This window comes from Myotis yumanensis, unplaced genomic scaffold (assembly GCF_028538775.1).
Source record: "Myotis yumanensis isolate MYYU_CA2020_CCGP unplaced genomic scaffold, mMyoYum1.0.hap1 SCAF_5, whole genome shotgun sequence".
In the NCBI taxonomy this organism is placed as follows: Eukaryota; Metazoa; Chordata; class Mammalia; order Chiroptera; family Vespertilionidae; genus Myotis; species Myotis yumanensis.
In genome coordinates, this window is record NW_027223756.1 from 102,876,368 (window position 1) to 102,883,752 (window position 7,385).

Below are 7,385 nucleotides of genomic sequence, written 5' to 3' on the forward strand. Positions count from 1 at the left end.
CACAGGTGGGGAGAGCTGATACTGCAGGGGTGAAAGGTCCCACTGACAAGTCCCCCTGAAGGCCACAGCCTGGGACCAAACTAGCCTGCAGGTCGGAGGAGGCGGCCACAGGTGGCATTGTGAGGGCAGGATCTGTGTGCCCGAGGCCTTGGACACAGAGGGCTTCTCGGAGTCGGCCTTGAGAGAGGGCGAGGGAGCATGTTTCCCACAGAGGCACAGCCTGGAAAGCAAGGGTTCAGAGACCCGGCTGCGGGCAGGACAGGGTAGCGCCCCTTAGAGGGCCACATGGACCAACAGACAGTGTCGGCAGGGGAAGGGGTCCCAGTGCACAGCCCAGCTCCAGCAGACCTGTGTGTGCTGACCGTGTGGCCCTTCCAGCAGCTCCTCCTCCCTTCCAAGTGGCCTGCGCTCCCTCACCCGCCCCCACCTCTGCCTGGTTTGGCTGCAGACTCTGCTGCTGTCGTGCCCATCTGGGAGCAAGCAGAACTGCAGGTAGGGGGCATGAACGTGTACCCATCCCAGGGCCCGGAAGGAGTGGGAGGATGTGCAGATTGAGGTGAGCATCTTTGCAAAGGAGAAAGGGGTCCAAGGCAGCCCAGCAGGGAACAGAGGGCGGGGCCAGCAGTGACCAGGGTGCCCACAGGTTGAGTGGACAGAGCTCTGTGAAGTGGACATGACCACCTGTCCCTCACAGAGGAGGACACAGGGTTCAGAAAGGTTAAGGGGCTTCTCCAGGGGGGCCTGGTAGGGTGGAGCAAAGCTCTACAGCCTTCCCGAGACCCTCCTCTGGGCCTTTGGGTACCGAGTCGTTGGGGGAGGTGATTCACTGACAGGATGGAGTAGAGAGGTGGCTGCAGGGGTGGGACCCAGAGGGACAGGTTGAGAGGGGCTCTAGGGAGGAATGCTGAGGCCTGGCCCACGGGGCCGCGGGCAGAGGGCGCGGCCCAGACCCTCTGACCACTTGGACCTTCTCGTTGCACAATAATTCAAAGGTTCTGGTTGCCAAACTTACTCGTGTTTAAAGGAATAAGCAGGGCTGGAGTGCCGGCCTGAGGTGCTATCAGTGCGTTTCACAGATAGAAAGCTGTGTCTTAGAAACGAGGTCGCCTATGGAAGTCACAAGCCAGGGACTCCAGCAGCCAGGGCTCTCTCCTCAGGCCCCCCAATCCTGGGAAGGAGGGGGGCGCAGGTGTGCTCCTGCAGAGCTTCCTCTGAGAACCCCAGGAGGGATGGAGAGGCCAGCCTGCAGGGCTGCCGAAGGGACAGCTTCATGGGGCTGGCAGCCCAGGCCCTCCTGCCTCCCTGCCCCCACGGTGCTGGCTGATTTCTCCAGCACATTCTTGGCCGCAGCTCGTTCAGTCCCCCCAGAGGCAGACCTTTCCCAGTGCCTTCCTGTTCAAGTTCACAGGCATGGGACTCACAGTTGAAAGGTCCAGGTGGACAAACTTTGCTGAACAAAGTTCCTTTTCTTCCTCCTCAAGGAGAGTGAAGGCCAGACCTCAGTCTCCACACCAGTGAGGGGAGGGGTTTGGCCCAGCCAAGGCCTCCACCGGAAAAAGGAGCACAGTGTCCTCAGAGAGGGCACACCACTGCAGAGACTCGTTGTTCCAAGTTTCAAACTAGACTCTGTGTTCATCTTCAAATTTTTGGCAAGGGCTGGTACCAAGATGGCTCTAGGATTCTCTGAGCTGCTCCCCTGGCTCACGTATTGCCCTGAGAACAGAAGCACCCCAGGTGCTCACTGGCCTTCCCTCTGAAAAAGAGCTTTAAAAGTACTTGGTGTTTGTTTTGAACTCTGCACCTAGCACAGTGGTCGGCAAACTGCGGCCCCTTGAGTGTGGCTCTTCCACAAAATACCACGTGCGGGCGTGCACGTACAGTGTGATTGAAACTTTGTGGCCACACTCAAGGGGCCAAAGAGCCCCAATGTGGCTCGCGAGCCACTGACCTAGTAGATTGCTTGTCTCCATTTTGTTTGATTGCTTTTCTGGAGATTTATTCTGTTGTTTATTTATTCTGTTGTTTCCTTTGGGCCTTGTTTCTTTGTCTCCTCATTTTGGCTGCCTCCCTGTGTTTGTTTCCATGTATTAGGCAGAGCTGCTACATTTCCCATGCTAGGTAGCATGGCCAGGGGGTAGGGGTACAGCCTTCTCAATCACCCCAGCTGGGACCCTCATGTGGACTGTACACCCTTCTGTTGTAGTTTAGTCTTGCTTGTTGTTGGTACATCAATGGGAGGGATTTACCCAGGCTGATCAGCTGTAAGGACTGGCTGCAACCACTGACCACTAATCTCCAACCACCTTGAAGGATCAGCTATGCAAGGACCCACCACGTAAAGCAGGACTTACTTCAACAGGGCTCTGGTACCTACTAGTCCACCCTTGAGTGTGTTGCTTATGAAAGTGGTTGAGTGGTGGTTCTTCTATGTGATTTGAAATTTCCCACTGGACACACTGGCTCTGGGGCTCTGGGGCCTCCTGGGAGGTGCAGGCCAAGGTCAGCCACTGTCTGTGCTCTGCTTGGGGCCACCAGGCATAAACTACAAAGTGATCTGCATTTAGCTGCTTGTTGTACTGGACTTAGAAGTGCCCAGGTGAGTCCAAACTTTGAACCAATGCCGGCTGCTGCTAGTGGTGGGCCTGAGCCTACTTAGCTAGCAGTACAGAGCATGCTGAGGCCAGACAAATGCTGCTTGTGTGAGGGATTTTAGGAAAATCTGAAGTATGAGCCAAGACAGGCCATTTTTATACTAAAGTCACTGGATACTCAAGGAACTTAGTGAGGACTTCAACAGCATGGAAAAAAAACCAGTTAGAAATGAAGGGAACACTAACGGAAATAAAGAATAATTACAGGGAATCAACTGTAGAGCAGATGAAGCTGAGAATCAAATCAGTGTTTTGGAATATAAGGAAGCAAAAAACACCCCATCATAACAGCAAAAAGAAAAAAGAATTTTTAAAAAATGAGGATAGAGCCCTAACCGGTTTGGCTCAGTGGATAGAGCGTCAGTCTGCGGACTCAAGGGTCCCAGGTTCGATTCCGGTCAAGGGCATGTACCTTGGTTGCTGGCACATCCCCAGTAGGGAGTGTGCAGGAGGCAGCTGATCGATGTTTCTCTCTCATCGATGTTTCTAACTCTCTATCCCTCTCCCTTTCTCTCTGTAAAAAAATCAATAAAATACATTTAAAAAAATAAAAATCATCAAAAAAAATGAGGATAGTGTAAGGATCCTCTGGGACAACTTCAAGCACACCAACATTCGCATCATGGAGGTGCTGGAAGGAGAAGAGAGAGTGCAAGAAATTAAAAACTTATTTGAAAAAATAATGACAGAAAACTTCCCTAACTTGGTGAAGGAAACAGACAAAGTCCAGGGAGCACAGAAAGTCCCAAACAAGATGAACCCAAAGAGGCCCAAACCAAGACACATTATAATGAAAATACTAAAGGCTAAAGACAAAGCCTTTAGTATTTAGTTACTTTAAAGGTACTTAAAAGTAACAAGAGAAAAGCAGTTAGTTACCTACAAGGGAGATCCCATAAGATTGTCAAAACAAAAGAAACTTTGCAGGCCAGAAAAGAGTGGCAATAAATATTCAAAGTGATGAAAAGCAAGGACCTACAACCAAGAATAATCTACCCAGCAAAGCTGTCATTTAGAATTGAAGGACAGATAAAGAGCTTCACAGATAAGAAAAAGCTAAAGGAGTTCATCACCACCAAACCAATCTACACTAATAAAAGAGAAACATGGTAATTAGCGTACTACCGCTACACTTCCCATTGGCTAATCAGCATATCCTTATGCAAATTAACTGTCAATCAAGATGGCGGCCAGCAGCCAGGCAGCTGGAAGCGAACATGAGGCTTGCTTGCTCCAGTGACTGCAGACTCTAACGTTCCCCGCCTCACTTGCCGGCCTCTGAGTTGCAACTCTAAGAAACTATGTACTATGTTGCAAATGTAGAAGCTAAAAAAAACCCCAGAAACCAGCTTTCAGCCTGCCGGGATCTCAGAGCTGAAGTTATACATTGTTTCAATTATAGAACAGCAAACAAACCAGATACGAAGCCTCAGAGCTAGAGCCAGAGCTAAAGCTGGCCCAGAATAAAATAAAAAAAGAGAAAAAAAAGGAGTGGTTGGGAGCTTCAGTCAACAACCACCAGCCTGAAAGCAGCCCTCAGCCCCTCACCCAGACTGGCCAGGCACCCCAGTGGGGACCCCCACCCTGAAGGGTGTGTGACCAGCTGCAAACAGCCATCATCCCCTCATCCACACTGGCCAGGCACCCCAGTGGGGTCCCCCACCCTGATCCAGGACACCCTTCAGGGCAAACCAGCCGGCTCCCACCCATGCACCAGGCCTCTATCCTATATAGTAAAAGGGTAACAGGCCTCCCAGCACCGGGATCAGCGGAGCCTCGAGGCCTCCTGGCACCGGATCAGTGTGACAGGGGGCAGCGCCCAAACCCCCTGATCACCCTGCAGCTCTGTGTGTGACAGGGGGCAGGACCACAACCTCCCTATCCGCCCTGCTCTGTGTGTGACAGGGTGCGGCGCCCCCCCCCCCCCCCACAGGCCCTGCTCTGTGTGTGACGGGGTAGAGCCATAACCTCCCCATCGGCCCTGCCCTGAGTGTGACAGTGGCGGCGCCCCAACCCCCTGATCCGCCCTGCTCTGTGTGTGACAGGGGGTGGTGCCGCAACCTCCCCATCAACCATGCCTTGAGTGTGATAGGGGGTGGTGCCCCAATCCCCCAATCGGCCCTACCCTGAGCGTGACTGAGGGTGGCATTGCAACCTCCCAATCCGCCCTGCTCTGTGCATGATAGGAGGTGGCGCCCCAACTCCCCAATCGGCCCTGCTCTGAGCCCGACCAGGGGCTGCTCCTAGGGATTGGGCCTGCCCTCTGCCTCCTGGGAGCAGGCCTAAGCCAGCAGGTTGTTATCTCCTGAGGGGTCCCAGACTGCAAGAGGGTACAGGCTGGGCTGAGGGACGCCCCCCACCCCCCAGTGCACAAATTTTTGTGCACCGGGCCTCTAGTATTATATGAAATGTTAAAGGATCTTTTTTTAAAATTAGTATTTTTATTTTTATTGATTTCAGAGAGGAAGGGAGAGGGAGAGGGAGAGATAGAGATAGAGAGATAGAAACATCAATGATGAGAGAGAATCATTGAGCAGCTGCCTCCTGCATGCCCCCTACTGGGGATCAAGCCTGCAACCTAGGCATGTGCCCTTGACCGGAATCAAACCCAGGACCCTTCAGTCTGCAGGCCGACACTCTATCCACTGAGCCAAACCAGCTAGGGCTAAAGGGTCTTCTTGAAGAAGTAGAAGAAGAAGAAGATAAAAAACTATGAATAATAAAATGGTGATAAATACATATCTATCAACAATAAATACATATAATCAACAGTTTAATCTACAAACAAAATGAATAATAAGAAGAACGGAAACAGACTCATAGATGCAGGGAACATTTTGTTGATTGCCAGATGGCAGTGGGGTTGGGGGGAGCAGTGAAAAAGGTGAAGGGATTAAGAGTACACATTGGTAGTTGCAGAATAGTTATGGGGATGTAAGCACAGCAGAGGAAGTATAGTCAATAATATTCTAAGAACTAGGCACGGCGCTAGATGGGTGTGGGATTTTGGGGGATGAGCACATATGAAGTTATGTAACGTCTGGTCACTGGGGTGTACAAAAAAAATAGATAATAAAAAAATAAAAGTACTTGGTGATTTTTTCTTTGTTGTTTTTGTATGACTTTAATTGATTGCAGAGAATCATGCTTTTATAAAAAATAAATAAAAAACAAAAAGTTATTTTCAAGGATAATCCCTGTTTCTGAGTGTGTGTGTGTGTGTGTGTGTGTGTGTGTTTTACCTAAAATGGAGCATGAGAAGTTTATACATTGGGAAGTTTCTCGATGTATAAACAGACAGAATTTCTCCCTTTTTTCCATCTGAGAAAAATAAAAGAAGCAAGACTCAAGCCTCAAGTAAAAGGTGGACCAAGAGCCTGCTATAGATCACCACAGGGACAGGGACAGGGACAGGGACAGTTAGACGTGGTGGCCAACAAGATGCTGCAGGCCCCAGGTTCAACTCTCTACCCCGAGTCTTCAGGCTGGGATGAGCCCTAGGCTCCCCCAATCTCACTCTACCCTCTATCCCAACACACCTTCCCCCAACGGCTCAGTCACCATGTTCATTAAGCAGCTACTACAAGTCAGGCACTATTCTAGAATGGGAGGCAGTGGACAAACTCACAGCACCTCCTCCCCTTGCAGAGCTGACGGGATCATGAGGGAGACAGCGTGCGGCCTGCTGACAAGAGGTCTGAAGGGAGTTAGAGCTGAGAGGGAGGGAGGGAGATGGCCAGATGTGGGGCAGGGCCACCACATTACTAAGCATGACATGCAGGGAGCAGTTTCATCAAGAAGGTGACAGGGGAGCAAAGACCTGAAGAAGTGAGAGAGGATCCTCCAGTTCTGAGGGAGGAGAGCACAAGAATAAGCCCACCATGTTCCAGAAACATCCAGGAGGCCGGCCCTTCTGCCTGGCTGCAGGGAAGTGATGAGTGAGAGTGGCAGGAGCGGAGGGAAGGGCTCAGAGGCTCTGAGCAGAGGAGGGAGAGGACCCACTTGCAGTGGGCTCCCCCAAAGAGAGGCCCACGTCCCAGAACCTGTGAGCGGGACTTTACTTGGAAAAAGAATCTTTGCAGATGTATTAAGGCTCTCAAGGTGGGCCCTAAATCCAATGAAAAGCGTCCTTATAAGAGACCCACAGAGGAGAGACCCGGGAGAGGAGAGGGCCGCGTGAAGAGGGAGGCAGAGGTGAAGGGAAGGCCCCACGAGCTAAGGAAGGCCGGAGCCACTAGGAGTCGGAAGAGGGAAGGAAGCGGGATGGAAGGAGGTGGAGGGAATAGGCAAAGGACACATGTGCACAGCCCATGGACAGACGGCAGTGTGGTCAGGGCCAGAGGGCAGGAGGGCGGGGTCTGGGTGGAGGGGTTAAAGGGGAGGAAAATGGGGGACATCTGAAATAATGTCAACAATAAATATAAAATATAACTAAAAATAAATTAGCTCGGGCGGGGGGGGTGGGGGAATCTTGTAGAATACATTTAAATTGTGCAAAACAAATCACGTTGATGTTGAATAATTAAAAAGCACATTAATAAGTATTTCTTCCAAAGGAAAAAAAATTTAAAGGCAAAGGGGCAAGGAAGGATCCACCCAGGAGCTTGGGAGAGAGTGTAGCGCTGACCACACACTGGTTTCAGCCCCTAGGACTGATTTCAGACCTCTGGCCTCCAGAACTGCATAGGAAGTGTGTGTTGCTTTAAGTCACCCATTTTGTAGTGATTTATTAAG